Genomic DNA, 12743 nt, shown 5'->3' on the forward strand with positions numbered 1-12743 from the left:
CATGGAGAATCTTTTGGTGTGATTGCTTGCCATAGGCTGAGGTTCGCATTCTCTAAGGTTCAAGAGAAGAGGCAGCTCAATGTTTCATCCCCTGTAAAATCAATCACAAAGCAGTTTCATAAGATAAGTTACTTTCAATCGATCAGTTTTAAGAGCCACCCTAAAATCAAAGACTTTAATGAGTTTGCTTTCTTTGACTGCGTTTTCTCTTGCACTCTAAAACTTAATCTCAATAAATCTTAATTCAACAGATCAACAATTTTTGATAAAGGATGGAAAACACGTGATAAGAGATGACAATGTTCACTTCCTCCTAATAGCAAAATACAAGGAGATGCGGAAGTGTAAGCATTGTGGGACGGAATGCTACCGTAACAGTGCCAGCGGTGAGAAAGACTATGTTTTTGTATAGACAGAGTGTTTAAAACGATGACTGACCACGACGTGATTTGAACACGCAACCTTCTGATCTGGAATCAGACGCGCTACCGTTGCGCCACGAGGTCTTTGGCCAGGCAGGCTTTTCGCAGTCTTTGATGCCAAATTGGTCATTTATAATTCTAAATGATTAATACAAATCTTTATTCAATGCATCGACAATTTCATAAAGGAAAAAACAGAGAATTTAAAGGCAACCAAATTTGCCACTTTGTTTCTCGCTAGTTTCAAAAAGGAAGGAATAACTAAGGATCGTAGACCATAATTTCCATGATGGAAAGGGAGCGGCTCAAAAGACCATGTTGTATTATCGACACAATGAGCAAAATGTCAACTGACCCCGACGTGATTTGAACACGCAACCTTCTGATCTGGAGTCAGACGCGCTACCGTTGCGCCACGAGGTCACTTTGGGCGGCAGCAGTTAGTGGTGCTTCACGCTTAATTCCAGTTGAAAATTAGGAACTTGACTGATAATGATGAATAATTCATATGGAAATTAAAACAAAGCCATATTTCCGAAAAACTCCAAAACACTTAAACTCAGGATACATACAAAAAAACCTGGTGGTTAGTGGACACTCAAGCAGACAGTAAGTGTCTGAAGAAAAATAACCATTTCTCTAACAGTTCATATAGGAAAAGGACAGTTAACCTCAACGGCTGTTGAGTTCAACACCTTAACCGCTCTGCCACAACAGCTTAACGGTTGCAAAATATTCCGATCTTATTGGAAAATTGCCATTTTGTTCTCTCCTAAAGGCTAAAGACAAGGAGAAATGGACATCTAAGCATTGTGGGATGCCATTTTATCGAAAGAGTGGGAGTGGTCTGAAAAACTATGTTTTGGTACAGACAGAGTGCTAAAAACAATGACTGACCCCGACGTGATTTGAACACGCAACCTTCTGATCTGGAGTCAGACGCGCTACCGTTGCGCCACGAGGTCTCTGTTGGTGCTAAAGGTTGATACTAAGTTCTGGATGAAAATTAGGAATTGGACAGATAATGCTGAATAATTCTTATGGAAATATGAAAAAATCCATATTTCCAAAATTCCAAAATACTAAAATTGAGGAAGCATCAAAAAACCTTGTGTTTAGTGGAAACTGAATCAGATAGTAAGCATCTGAAGAAAGGTAACCACTTCTTAAACCATTCCTATAAGAAAACGAAGCTAAACCAGCTTCCATGTCAATTTGGTGAGGCTCACTTTCTTATTTTCTAAGTGGAGAAATTCCAAGAAATGTCTCACTAAGGTGCACATTCATAGTTCTTATTTTATTAACTAGCCTGTGTGTGCGTGTATATAACTAAAAGTCTGCGCTGTGAACAGGATTTGAACCTGTGCGGGGAGACCCCATTGGATTTCAAGTCCAACGCCTTAACCACTCGGCCATCACAGCTGAACTTTAGTCAAAAGTTCAAATCCCATGTGAAAAGTGTAGTTTTGGTGGCTGCTTGATATACGGGACTCTGGTTACATGTCTGGTTGTCTTTAGGTAGGCTCAAGCATGGAGAATCTTTTGGTGTGATTGCTTGCCATAGGCTGAGGTTCGCATTCTCTAAGGTTCAAGAGAAGAGGCAGCTCAATGTTTCATCCCCTGTAAAATCAATCACAAAGCAGTTTCATAAGATAAGTTACTTTCAATCGATCAGTTTTAAGAGCCACCCTAAAATCAAAGACTTTAATGAGTTTGCTTTCTTTGACTGCGTTTTCTCTTGCACTCTAAAACTTAATCTCAATAAATCTTAATTCAACAGATCAACAATTTTTGATAAAGGATGGAAAACACGTGATAAGAGATGACAATGTTCACTTCCTCCTAATAGCAAAATACAAGGAGATGCGGAAGTGTAAGCATTGTGGGACGGAATGCTACCGTAACAGTGCCAGCGGTGAGAAAGACTATGTTTTTGTATAGACAGAGTGTTTAAAACGATGACTGACCACGACGTGATTTGAACACGCAACCTTCTGATCTGGAGTCAGACGCGCTACCGTTGCGCCACGAGGTCTTTGGCCAGGCAGGCTTTTCGCAGTCTTTGATGCCAAGTTGGTCATTTATAATTCTAAATGATTAATACAAATCTTTATTCAATGCATCGACAATTTCATAAAGGAAAAAACAGAGAATTTAAAGGCAACCAAATTTGCCACTTTGTTTCTCGCTAGTTTCAAAAAGGAAGGAATAACTAAGGATCGTAGACCATAATTTCCATGATGAAATGGGAGCGGCTCAAAAGACAATGTTGTATTATCGACACAATGAGCAAAATGTCAACTGACCCCGACGTGATTTGAACACGCAACCTTCTGATCTGGAGTCAGACGCGCTACCGTTGCGCCACGAGGTCACTTTGGGTGGCAGCAGTTAGTGGTGCTTCACGCTTAATTCCAGTTGAAAATTAGGAACTTGACTGATAATGATGAATAATTCATATGGAAATTAAAACAAAGCCATATTTCCGAAAAACTCCAAAACACTTAAACTCAGGATACATACAAAAAAACCTGGTGGTTAGTGGACACTCAAGCAGACAGTAAGTGTCTGAAGAAAAATAACCATTTCTCTAACAGTTCATATAGGAAAAGGACAGTTAACCTCAACGGCTGTTGAGTTCAACACCTTAACCGCTCTGCCACAACAGCTTAACGGTTGCAAAATATTCCGATCTTATTGGAAAATTGCCATTTTGTTCTCTCCTAAAGGCTAAAGACAAGGAGAAATGGACATCTAAGCATTGTGGGATGCCATTTTATCTAAAGAGTGGGAGTGGTCTGAAAAACTATGTTTTGGTACAGACAGAGTGCTAAAAACAATGACTGACCCCGACGTGATTTGAACACGCAACCTTCTGATCTGGAGTCAGACGCGCTTCCGTTGCGCCACGAGGTCTCTGTTGGTGCTAAAGGTTGATACTAAGTTCTGGATGAAAATTAGGAATTGGACAGATAATGCTGAATAATTCTTATGGAAATATGAAAAAATCCATATTTCCAAAATTCCAAAATACTAAAATTGAGGAAGCATCAAAAAACCTTGTGTTTAGTGGAAACTGAATCAGATAGTAAGCATCTGAAGAAAGGTAACCAGTTCTTAAACCATTCCTATAAGAAAACGAAGCTAAACCAGCTTCCATGTTAATTTGGTGAGGCTCACTTTCTTATTTTCTAAGTGGAGAAATTCCAAGAAATGTCTCACTAAGGTGCACATTCATAGTTCTTATTTTATTAACTAGCCTGTGTGTGCGTGTATATAACTAAAAGTCTGCGCTGTGAACAGGATTTGAACCTGTGCGGGGAGACCCCATTGGATTTCGAGTCCAACGCCTTAACCACTCGGCCATCACAGCTGAACTTTAGTCAAAAGTTCAAATCCCATGTGAAAAGTGTAGTTTTGGTGGCTGCTTGATATACGGGACTCTGGTTACATGTCTGGTTGTCTTTAGGTAGGCTCAAGCATGGAGAATCTTTTGGTGTGATTGCTTGCCATAGGCTGAGGTTCGCATTCTCTAAGGTTCAAGAGAAGAGGCAGCTCAATGTTTCATCCCCTGTAAAATCAATCACAAAGCAGTTTCATAAGATAAGTTACTTTCAATCGATCAGTTTTAAGAGCCACCCTAAAATCAAAAACTTTAATGAGTTTGCTTTCTTTGACTGCGTTTTCTCTTGCACTCTAAAACTTAATCTCAATAAATCTTAATTCAACAGATCAACATTTTTTGATAAAGGATGGAAAACACGTGATAAGAGATGACAATGTTCACTTCCTCCTAATAGCAAAACACAAGGAGATGCGGAAGTGTAAGCATTGTGGGACGGAATGCTACCGTAACAGTGCCAGCGGTGAGAAAGACTATGTTTTTGTATAGACAGAGTGTTTAAAACGATGACTGACCACGACGTGATTTGAACACGCAACCTTCTGATCTGGAGTCAGACGCGCTACCGTTGCGCCACGAGGTCTTTGGCCAGGCAGGCTTTTCGCAGTCTTTGATGCCAAGTTGGTCATTTATAATTCTAAATGATTAATACAAATCTTTATTCAATGCATCGACAATTTCATAAAGGAAAAAACAGAGAATTTAAAGGCAACCAAATTTGCCACTTTGTTTCTCGCTAGTTTCAAAAAGGAAGGAATAACTAAGGATCGTAGACCATAATTTCCATGATGAAATGGGAGCGGCTCAAAAGACAATGTTGTATTATCGACACAATGAGCAAAATGTCAACTGACCCCGACGTGATTTGAACACACAACCTTCTGATCTGGAGTCAGACGCGCTACCGTTGCGCCACGAGGTCACTTTGGGCGGCAGCAGTTAGTGGTGCTTCACGCTTAATTCCAGTTGAAAATTAGGAACTTGACTGATAATGATGAATAATTCATATGGAAATTAAAACAAAGCCATATTTCCGAAAAACTCCAAAACACTTAAACTCAGGATACATACAAAAAAACCTGGTGGTTAGTGGACACTCAAGCAGACAGTAAGTGTCTGAAGAAAAATAACCATTTCTCTAACAGTTCATATAGGAAAAGGACAGTTAACCTCAACGGCTGTTGAGTTCAACACCTTAACCGCTCTGCCACAACAGCTTAACGGTTGCAAAATATTCCGATCTTATTGGAAAATTGCCATTTTGTTCTCTCCTAAAGGCTAAAGACAAGGAGAAATGGACATCTAAGCATTGTGGGATGCCATTTTATCGAAAGAGTGGGAGTGGTCTGAAAAACTATGTTTTGGTACAGACAGAGTGCTAAAAACAATGACTGACCCCGACGTGATTTGAACACGCAACCTTCTGATCTGGAGTCAGACGTGCTACCGTTTCGCCACGAGGTCTCTGTTGGTGCTAAAGGTTGATACTAAGTTCTGGATGAAAATTAGGAATTGGACAGATAATGCTGAATAATTCTTATGGAAATATGAAAAAATCCATATTTCCAAAATTCCAAAATACTAAAATTGAGGAAGCATCAAAAAACCTTGTGTTTAGTGGAAACTGAATCAGATAGTAAGCATCTGAAGAAAGGTAACCAGTTCTTAAACCATTCCTATAAGAAAACGAAGCTAAACCAGCTTCCATGTCAATTTGGTGAGGCTCACTTTCTTATTTTTTAAGTGGAGAAATTCCAAGAAATGTCTCACTAAGGTGCACATTCATAGTTCTTATTTTATTAACTAGCCTATGTGTGCGTGTAAATAACTAAAAGTCTGCGCTGTGAACAGGATTTGAACCTGTGCGGGGAGACCCCATTGGATTTCGAGTCCAACACCTTAACCACTCGGCCATCACAGCTGAACTTTAGTCAAAAGTTCAAATCCCATGTGAAAAGTGTAGTTTTGGTGGCTGCTTGATATACGGGACTCTGGTTACATGTCTGGTTGTCTTTAGGTAGGCTCAAGCATGGAGAATCTTTTGGTGTGATTGCTTGCCATAGGCTGAGGTTCGCATTCTCTAAGGTTCAAGAGAAGAGGCAGCTCAATGTTTCATCCCCTGTAAAATCAATCACAAAGCAGTTTCATAAGATAAGTTACTTTCAATCGATCAGTTTTAAGAGCCACCCTAAAATCAAAGACTTTAATGAGTTTGCTTTCTTTGACTGCGTTTTCTCTTGCACTCTAAAACTTAATCTCAATAAATCTTAATTCAACAGATCAACAATTTTTGATAAAGGATGGAAAACACGTGATAAGAGATGACAATGTTCACTTCCTCCTAATAGCAAAATACAAGGAGATGCGGAAGTGTAAGCATTGTGGGACGGAATGCTACCGTAACAGTGCCAGCGGTGAGAAAGACTATGTTTTTGTATAGACAGAGTGTTTAAAACGATGACTGACCACGACGTGATTTGAACACGCAACCTTCTGATCTGGAGTCAGACGCGCTACCGTTGCGCCACGAGGTCTTTGGCCAGGCAGGCTTTTCGCAGTCTTTGATGCCAAGTTGGTCATTTATAATTCTAAATGATTAATACAAATCTTTATTCAATGCATCGACAATTTCATAAAGGAAAAAACAGAGAATTTAAAGGCAACCAAATTTGCCACTTTGTTTCTCGCTAGTTTCAAAAAGGAAGGAATAACTAAGGATCGTAGACCATAATTTCCATGATAAAATGGGAGCGGCTCAAAAGACAATGTTGTATTATCGACACAATGAGCAAAATGTCAACTGACCCCGACGTGATTTGAACACGCAACCTTCTGATCTGGAGTCAGACGCGCTACCGTTGCGCCACGAGGTCACTTTGGGCGGCAGCACTTAGTGGTGCTTCACGCTTAATTCCAGTTGAAAATTAGGAACTTGACTGATAATGATGAATAATTCATATGGAAATTAAAACAAAGCCATATTTCCGAAAAACTCCAAAACACTTAAACTCAGGATACATACAAAAAAACCTGGTGGTTAGTGGACACTCAAGCAGACAGTAAGTGTCTGAAGAAAAATAACCATTTCTCTAACAGTTCATATAGGAAAAGGACAGTTAACCTCAACGGCTGTTGAGTTCAACACCTTAACCGCTCTGCCACAACAGCTTAACGGTTGCAAAATATTCCGATCTTATTGGAAAATTGCCATTTTGTTCTCTCCTAAAGGCTAAAGACAAGGAGAAATGGACATCTAAGCATTGTGGGATGCCATTTTATCGAAAGAGTGGGAGTGGTCTGAAAAACTATGTTTTGGTACAGACAGAGTGCTAAAAACAATGACTGACCCCGACGTGATTTGAACACGCAACCTTCTGATCTGGAGTCAGACGCGCTACCGTTGCGCCACGAGGTCTCTGTTGGTGCTAAAGGTTGATACTAAGTTCTGGATGAAAATTAGGAATTGGACAGATAATGCTGAATAATTCTTATGGAAATATGAAAAAATCCATATTTCCAAAATTCCAAAATACTAAAATTGAGGAAGCATCAAAAAACCTTGTGTTTAGTGGAAACTGAATCAGATAGTAAGCATCTGAAGAAAGGTAACCACTTCTTAAACCATTCCTATAAGAAAACGAAGCTAAACCAGCTTCCATGTCAATTTGGTGAGGCTCACTTTCTTATTTTCTAAGTGGAGAAATTCCAAGAAATGTCTCACTAAGGTGCACATTCATAGTTCTTATTTTATTAACTAGCCTGTGTGTGCGTGTATATAACTAAAAGTCTGCGCTGTGAACAGGATTTGAACCTGTGCGGGGAGACCCCATTGGATTTCGAGTCCAACGCCTTAACCACTCGGCCATCACAGCTGAACTTTAGTCAAAAGTTCAAATCCCATGTGAAAAGTGTAGTTTTGGTGGCTGCTTGATATACGGGACTCTGGTTACATGTCTGGTTGTCTTTAGGTAGGCTCAAGCATGGAGAATCTTTTGGTGTGATTGCTTGCCATAGGCTGAGGTTCGCATTCTCTAAGGTTCAAGAGAAGAGGCAGCTCAATGTTTCATCCCCTGTAAAATCAATCACAAAGCAGTTTCATAAGATAAGTTACTTTCAATCGATCAGTTTTAAGAGCCACCCTAAAATCAAAGACTTTAATGAGTTTGCTTTCTTTGACTGCGTTTTCTCTTGCACTCTAAAACTTAATCTCAATAAATCTTAATTCAACAGATCAACAATTTTTGATAAAGGATGGAAAACACGTGATAAGAGATGACAATGTTCACTTCCTCCTAATAGCAAAATACAAGGAGATGCGGAAGTGTAAGCATTGTGGGACGGAATGCTACCGTAACAGTGCCAGCGGTGAGAAAGACTATGTTTTTGTATAGACAGAGTGTTTAAAACGATGACTGACCACGACGTGATTTGAACACGCAACCTTCTGATCTGGAGTCAGACGCGCTACCGTTGCGCCACGAGGTCTTTGGCCAGGCAGGCTTTTCGCAGTCTTTGATGCCAAGTTGGTCATTTATAATTCTAAATGATTAATACAAATCTTTATTCAATGCATCGACAATTTCATAAAGGAAAAAACAGAGAATTTAAAGGCAACCAAATTTGCCACTTTGTTTCTCGCTAGTTTCAAAAAGGAAGGAATAACTAAGGATCGTAGACCATAATTTCCATGATGAAATGGGAGCGGCTCAAAAGACAATGTTGTATTATCGACACAATGAGCAAAATGTCAACTGACCCCGACGTGATTTGAACACGCAACCTTCTGATCTGGAGTCAGACGCGCTACCGTTGCGCCACGAGGTCACTTTGGGTGGCAGCAGTTAGTGGTGCTTCACGCTTAATTCCAGTTGAAAATTAGGAACTTGACTGATAATGATGAATAATTCATATGGAAATTAAAACAAAGCCATATTTCCGAAAAACTCCAAAACACTTAAACTCAGGATACATACAAAAAAACCTGGTGGTTAGTGGACACTCAAGCAGACAGTAAGTGTCTGAAGAAAAATAACCATTTCTCTAACAGTTCATATAGGAAAAGGACAGTTAACCTCAACGGCTGTTGAGTTCAACACCTTAACCGCTCTGCCACAACAGCTTAACGGTTGCAAAATATTCCGATCTTATTGGAAAATTGCCATTTTGTTCTCTCCTAAAGGCTAAAGACAAGGAGAAATGGACATCTAAGCATTGTGGGATGCCATTTTATCGAAAGAGTGGGAGTGGTCTGAAAAACTATGTTTTGGTACAGACAGAGTGCTAAAAACAATGACTGACCCCGACGTGATTTGAACACGCAACCTTCTGATCTGGAGTCAGACGCGCTACCGTTGCGCCACGAGGTCTCTGTTGGTGCTAAAGGTTGATACTAAGTTCTGGATGAAAATTAGGAATTGGACAGATAATGCTGAATAATTCTTATGGAAATATGAAAAAATCCATATTTCCAAAATTCCAAAATACTAAAATTGAGGAAGCATCAAAAAACCTTGTGTTTAGTGGAAACTGAATCAGATAGTAAGCATCTGAAGAAAGGTAACCACTTCTTAAACCATTCCTATAAGAAAACGAAGCTAAACCAGCTTCCATGTCAATTTGGTGAGGCTCACTTTCTTATTTTCTAAGTGGAGAAATTCCAAGAAATGTCTCACTAAGGTGCACATTCATAGTTCTTATTTTATTAACTAGCCTGTGTGTGCGTGTATATAACTAAAAGTCTGCGCTGTGAACAGGATTTGAACCTGTGCGGGGAGACCCCATTGGATTTCGAGTCCAACGCCTTAACCACTCGGCCATCACAGCTGAACTTTAGTCAAAAGTTCAAATCCCATGTGAAAAGTGTAGTTTTGGTGGCTGCTTGATATACGGGACTCTGGTTACATGTCTGGTTGTCTTTAGGTAGGCTCAAGCATGGAGAATCTTTTGGTGTGATTGCTTGCCATAGGCTGAGGTTCGCATTCTCTAAGGTTCAAGAGAAGAGGCAGCTCAATGTTTCATCCCCTGTAAAATCAATCACAAAGCAGTTTCATAAGATAAGTTACTTTCAATCGATCAGTTTTAAGAGCCACCCTAAAATCAAAGACTTTAATGAGTTTGCTTTCTTTGACTGCGTTTTCTCTTGCACTCTAAAACTTAATCTCAATAAATCTTAATTCAACAGATCAACAATTTTTGATAAAGGATGGAAAACACGTGATAAGAGATGACAATGTTCACTTCCTCCTAATAGCAAAATACAAGGAGATGCGGAAGTGTAAGCATTGTGGGACGGAATGCTACCGTAACAGTGCCAGCGGTGAGAAAGACTATGTTTTTGTATAGACAGAGTGTTTAAAACGATGACTGACCACGACGTGATTTGAACACGCAACCTTCTGATCTGGAGTCAGACGCGCTACCGTTGCGCCACGAGGTCTTTGGCCAGGCAGGCTTTTCGCAGTCTTTGATGCCAAGTTGGTCATTTATAATTCTAAATGATTAATACAAATCTTTATTCAATGCATCGACAATTTCATAAAGGAAAAAACAGAGAATTTAAAGGCAACCAAATTTGCCACTTTGTTTCTCGCTAGTTTCAAAAAGGAAGGAATAACTAAGGATCGTAGACCATAATTTCCATGATGAAATGGGAGCGGCTCAAAAGACAATGTTGTATTATCGACACAATGAGCAAAATGTCAACTGACCCCGACGTGATTTGAACACGCAACCTTCTGATCTGGAGTCAGACGCGCTACCGTTGCGCCACGAGGTCACTTTGGGTGGCAGCAGTTAGTGGTGCTTCACGCTTAATTCCAGTTGAAAATTAGGAACTTGACTGATAATGATGAATAATTCATATGGAAATTAAAACAAAGCCATATTTCCGAAAAACTCCAAAACACTTAAACTCAGGATACATACAAAAAAACCTGGTGGTTAGTGGACACTCAAGCAGACAGTAAGTGTCTGAAGAAAAATAACCATTTCTCTAACAGTTCATATAGGAAAAGGACAGTTAACCTCAACGGCTGTTGAGTTCAACACCTTAACCACTCTGCCACAACAGCTTAACGGCTGCAAAATATTCCGATCTTATAGGAAAATTCCCATTTTGTTCTCTCCTAAAGGCTAAAGACAAGGAGAAATGGACATCTAAGGATTGTGGGATGCCATTTTATCGAAAGAGTGGGAGTGGTCTGAAAAACTATGTTTTGGTACAGACAGAGTGCTAAAAACAATGACTGACCCCGACGTGATTTGAACACGCAACCTTCTGATCTGGAGTCAGACGCGCTACCGTTGCGCCACGAGGTCTCTGTTGGTGCTAAAGGTTGATACTAAGTTCTGGATGAAAATTAGGAATTGGACAGATAATGCTGAATAATTCATATGGAAATATGAAAAAATCCATATTTCCAAAATTCCAAAACACTAAAATTGAGGAAGCATCAAAAAACCTTGTGTTTAGTGGAAACTGAATCAGATAGTAAGCATCTGAAGAAAGGTAACCAGTTCTTAAACCATTCCTATAAGAAAACGATGCTAAACCAGCTTCCATGTCAATTTGGTGAGGCTCACTTTCTTATTTTCTAACTGGAGAAATTCCAAGAAATGTCTCACTAAGGTGCACATTCATAGTTCTTATTTTATTAACTAGCCTGTGTGTGCGTGTATATAACTAAAAGTCTGCGCTGTGAACAGGATTCGAACCTGTGCGGGGAGACCCCATTGGATTTCGAGTCCAACACCTTAACCACTCGGCCATCACAGCTGAACTTTAATCAAAAGTTCAAATCCCATGTGAAAAGTGTAGTTTTGTTGGCTGCTTGATATACGGGTCTCTGGTTACATGTCTGGTTGTCTTTAGGTAGGCTCAAGCATGGAGAATCTTTTGGTGTGATTGCTTGCCATAGGCTGAGGTTCGCATTCTCTAAGGTTCAAGAGAAGAGGCAGCTCAATGTTTCATCCCCTGTAAAATCAATCACAAAGCAGTTTCATAAGATAAGTTACTTTCAATCGATCAGTTTTAAGAGCCACCCTAAAATCAAAGACTTTAATGAGTTTGCTTTCTTTGACTGCGTTTTCTCTTGCACTCTAAAACTTAATCTCAATAAATCTTAATTCAACAGATCAACATTTTTTGATAAAGGATGGAAAACACGTGATAAGAGATGACAATGTTCACTTCCTCCTAATAGCAAAATACAAGGAGATGCGGAAGTGTAAGCATTGTGGGCGGAATGCTACCGTAACAGTGCCAGCGGTGAGAAAAACTATGTTTTTGTATAGACAGAGTGTTTAAAACGATGACTGACCATGACGTGATTTGAACACGCAACCTTCTGATCTGGAGTCAGACGCGCTACCGTTGCGCCACGAGGTCTTTGGCCAGGCAGGATTTTCGCAGTCTTTGATGCCAAGTTGGTCATTTATAATTCTAAATGATTAATACAAATCTTTATTCAATGCATCGACAATTTTATAAATAAAAAAACAGAGAATTTAAAGGCAACCAAATTTGCCACTTTGTTTCTCGCTAGTTTCAAAAAGGAAGGAATAACTAAGGATCGTAGACCATAATTTCCATGATGGAATGGGAGCGGCTCAAAAGACCATGTTGTATTATCAACACAATGAGCAAAATGTCAACTGACCCCGACGTGATTTGAACACGCAACCTTCTGATCTGGAGTCAGACGCGCTACCGTTGCGCCACGAGGTCACTTTGGGCGGCAGCAGTTAGTGGTGCTTCACGCTTAATTCCAGTTGAAAATTAGGAACCTGACTGATAATGATGAATAATTCATATGGAAATTAAAACAAAGCCATACTTCCGAAAAACTCCAAAACACTTAAACTCAGGATACATACAAAAAAACCTGGTGGTTAGTGGACACTCAAGCAGACAGTAAGTG

General features: G+C 39.7%; 26 non-coding genes across 26 annotated transcripts; all 26 read right to left on the reverse strand.

Annotated features, from left to right (window-relative positions):
- Window positions 1-434: 434 nt before the first annotated feature.
- TRNAW-CCA (transfer RNA tryptophan (anticodon CCA)) lies at window positions 435-506 on the reverse strand. Its single transcript has one exon. It is a non-coding gene; the product is annotated as a tRNA-Trp (tRNA).
- Window positions 507-773: 267 nt separating this feature from the next.
- TRNAW-CCA (transfer RNA tryptophan (anticodon CCA)) lies at window positions 774-845 on the reverse strand. The gene has a single exon. It is a non-coding gene; the product is annotated as a tRNA-Trp (tRNA).
- Window positions 846-1315: 470 nt separating this feature from the next.
- Window positions 1316-1387, reverse strand: TRNAW-CCA (transfer RNA tryptophan (anticodon CCA)). Its single transcript has one exon. It is a non-coding gene; the product is annotated as a tRNA-Trp (tRNA).
- Window positions 1388-1762: 375 nt separating this feature from the next.
- Window positions 1763-1844, reverse strand: TRNAS-UGA (transfer RNA serine (anticodon UGA)). Its single transcript has one exon. It is a non-coding gene; the product is annotated as a tRNA-Ser (tRNA).
- Window positions 1845-2385: 541 nt separating this feature from the next.
- Window positions 2386-2457, reverse strand: TRNAW-CCA (transfer RNA tryptophan (anticodon CCA)). The gene has a single exon. It is a non-coding gene; the product is annotated as a tRNA-Trp (tRNA).
- Window positions 2458-2724: 267 nt separating this feature from the next.
- Window positions 2725-2796, reverse strand: TRNAW-CCA (transfer RNA tryptophan (anticodon CCA)). Its single transcript has one exon. It is a non-coding gene; the product is annotated as a tRNA-Trp (tRNA).
- Window positions 2797-3266: 470 nt separating this feature from the next.
- Window positions 3267-3338, reverse strand: TRNAW-CCA (transfer RNA tryptophan (anticodon CCA)). The gene has a single exon. It is a non-coding gene; the product is annotated as a tRNA-Trp (tRNA).
- Window positions 3339-3713: 375 nt separating this feature from the next.
- Window positions 3714-3795, reverse strand: TRNAS-CGA (transfer RNA serine (anticodon CGA)). The gene has a single exon. It is a non-coding gene; the product is annotated as a tRNA-Ser (tRNA).
- Window positions 3796-4336: 541 nt separating this feature from the next.
- On the reverse strand, window positions 4337-4408 carry TRNAW-CCA (transfer RNA tryptophan (anticodon CCA)). The gene has a single exon. It is a non-coding gene; the product is annotated as a tRNA-Trp (tRNA).
- A 267-nt stretch (window positions 4409-4675) lies between these two features.
- TRNAW-CCA (transfer RNA tryptophan (anticodon CCA)) lies at window positions 4676-4747 on the reverse strand. Its single transcript has one exon. It is a non-coding gene; the product is annotated as a tRNA-Trp (tRNA).
- A 470-nt stretch (window positions 4748-5217) lies between these two features.
- TRNAW-CCA (transfer RNA tryptophan (anticodon CCA)) lies at window positions 5218-5289 on the reverse strand. Its single transcript has one exon. It is a non-coding gene; the product is annotated as a tRNA-Trp (tRNA).
- A 375-nt stretch (window positions 5290-5664) lies between these two features.
- Window positions 5665-5746, reverse strand: TRNAS-CGA (transfer RNA serine (anticodon CGA)). The gene has a single exon. It is a non-coding gene; the product is annotated as a tRNA-Ser (tRNA).
- Window positions 5747-6287: 541 nt separating this feature from the next.
- TRNAW-CCA (transfer RNA tryptophan (anticodon CCA)) lies at window positions 6288-6359 on the reverse strand. The gene has a single exon. It is a non-coding gene; the product is annotated as a tRNA-Trp (tRNA).
- A 267-nt stretch (window positions 6360-6626) lies between these two features.
- Window positions 6627-6698, reverse strand: TRNAW-CCA (transfer RNA tryptophan (anticodon CCA)). Its single transcript has one exon. It is a non-coding gene; the product is annotated as a tRNA-Trp (tRNA).
- Window positions 6699-7168: 470 nt separating this feature from the next.
- TRNAW-CCA (transfer RNA tryptophan (anticodon CCA)) lies at window positions 7169-7240 on the reverse strand. The gene has a single exon. It is a non-coding gene; the product is annotated as a tRNA-Trp (tRNA).
- A 375-nt stretch (window positions 7241-7615) lies between these two features.
- On the reverse strand, window positions 7616-7697 carry TRNAS-CGA (transfer RNA serine (anticodon CGA)). Its single transcript has one exon. It is a non-coding gene; the product is annotated as a tRNA-Ser (tRNA).
- Window positions 7698-8238: 541 nt separating this feature from the next.
- TRNAW-CCA (transfer RNA tryptophan (anticodon CCA)) lies at window positions 8239-8310 on the reverse strand. The gene has a single exon. It is a non-coding gene; the product is annotated as a tRNA-Trp (tRNA).
- A 267-nt stretch (window positions 8311-8577) lies between these two features.
- Window positions 8578-8649, reverse strand: TRNAW-CCA (transfer RNA tryptophan (anticodon CCA)). The gene has a single exon. It is a non-coding gene; the product is annotated as a tRNA-Trp (tRNA).
- A 470-nt stretch (window positions 8650-9119) lies between these two features.
- On the reverse strand, window positions 9120-9191 carry TRNAW-CCA (transfer RNA tryptophan (anticodon CCA)). The gene has a single exon. It is a non-coding gene; the product is annotated as a tRNA-Trp (tRNA).
- A 375-nt stretch (window positions 9192-9566) lies between these two features.
- Window positions 9567-9648, reverse strand: TRNAS-CGA (transfer RNA serine (anticodon CGA)). The gene has a single exon. It is a non-coding gene; the product is annotated as a tRNA-Ser (tRNA).
- Window positions 9649-10189: 541 nt separating this feature from the next.
- Window positions 10190-10261, reverse strand: TRNAW-CCA (transfer RNA tryptophan (anticodon CCA)). The gene has a single exon. It is a non-coding gene; the product is annotated as a tRNA-Trp (tRNA).
- Window positions 10262-10528: 267 nt separating this feature from the next.
- Window positions 10529-10600, reverse strand: TRNAW-CCA (transfer RNA tryptophan (anticodon CCA)). The gene has a single exon. It is a non-coding gene; the product is annotated as a tRNA-Trp (tRNA).
- A 470-nt stretch (window positions 10601-11070) lies between these two features.
- Window positions 11071-11142, reverse strand: TRNAW-CCA (transfer RNA tryptophan (anticodon CCA)). The gene has a single exon. It is a non-coding gene; the product is annotated as a tRNA-Trp (tRNA).
- Window positions 11143-11517: 375 nt separating this feature from the next.
- Window positions 11518-11599, reverse strand: TRNAS-CGA (transfer RNA serine (anticodon CGA)). The gene has a single exon. It is a non-coding gene; the product is annotated as a tRNA-Ser (tRNA).
- Window positions 11600-12139: 540 nt separating this feature from the next.
- Window positions 12140-12211, reverse strand: TRNAW-CCA (transfer RNA tryptophan (anticodon CCA)). Its single transcript has one exon. It is a non-coding gene; the product is annotated as a tRNA-Trp (tRNA).
- Window positions 12212-12478: 267 nt separating this feature from the next.
- Window positions 12479-12550, reverse strand: TRNAW-CCA (transfer RNA tryptophan (anticodon CCA)). Its single transcript has one exon. It is a non-coding gene; the product is annotated as a tRNA-Trp (tRNA).
- Window positions 12551-12743: the final 193 nt, after the last annotated feature.

The sequence above is a fragment of the Engystomops pustulosus genome, chromosome 4, assembly GCF_040894005.1.
Source record: "Engystomops pustulosus chromosome 4, aEngPut4.maternal, whole genome shotgun sequence".
Taxonomy (NCBI): domain Eukaryota; kingdom Metazoa; phylum Chordata; class Amphibia; order Anura; family Leptodactylidae; genus Engystomops; species Engystomops pustulosus.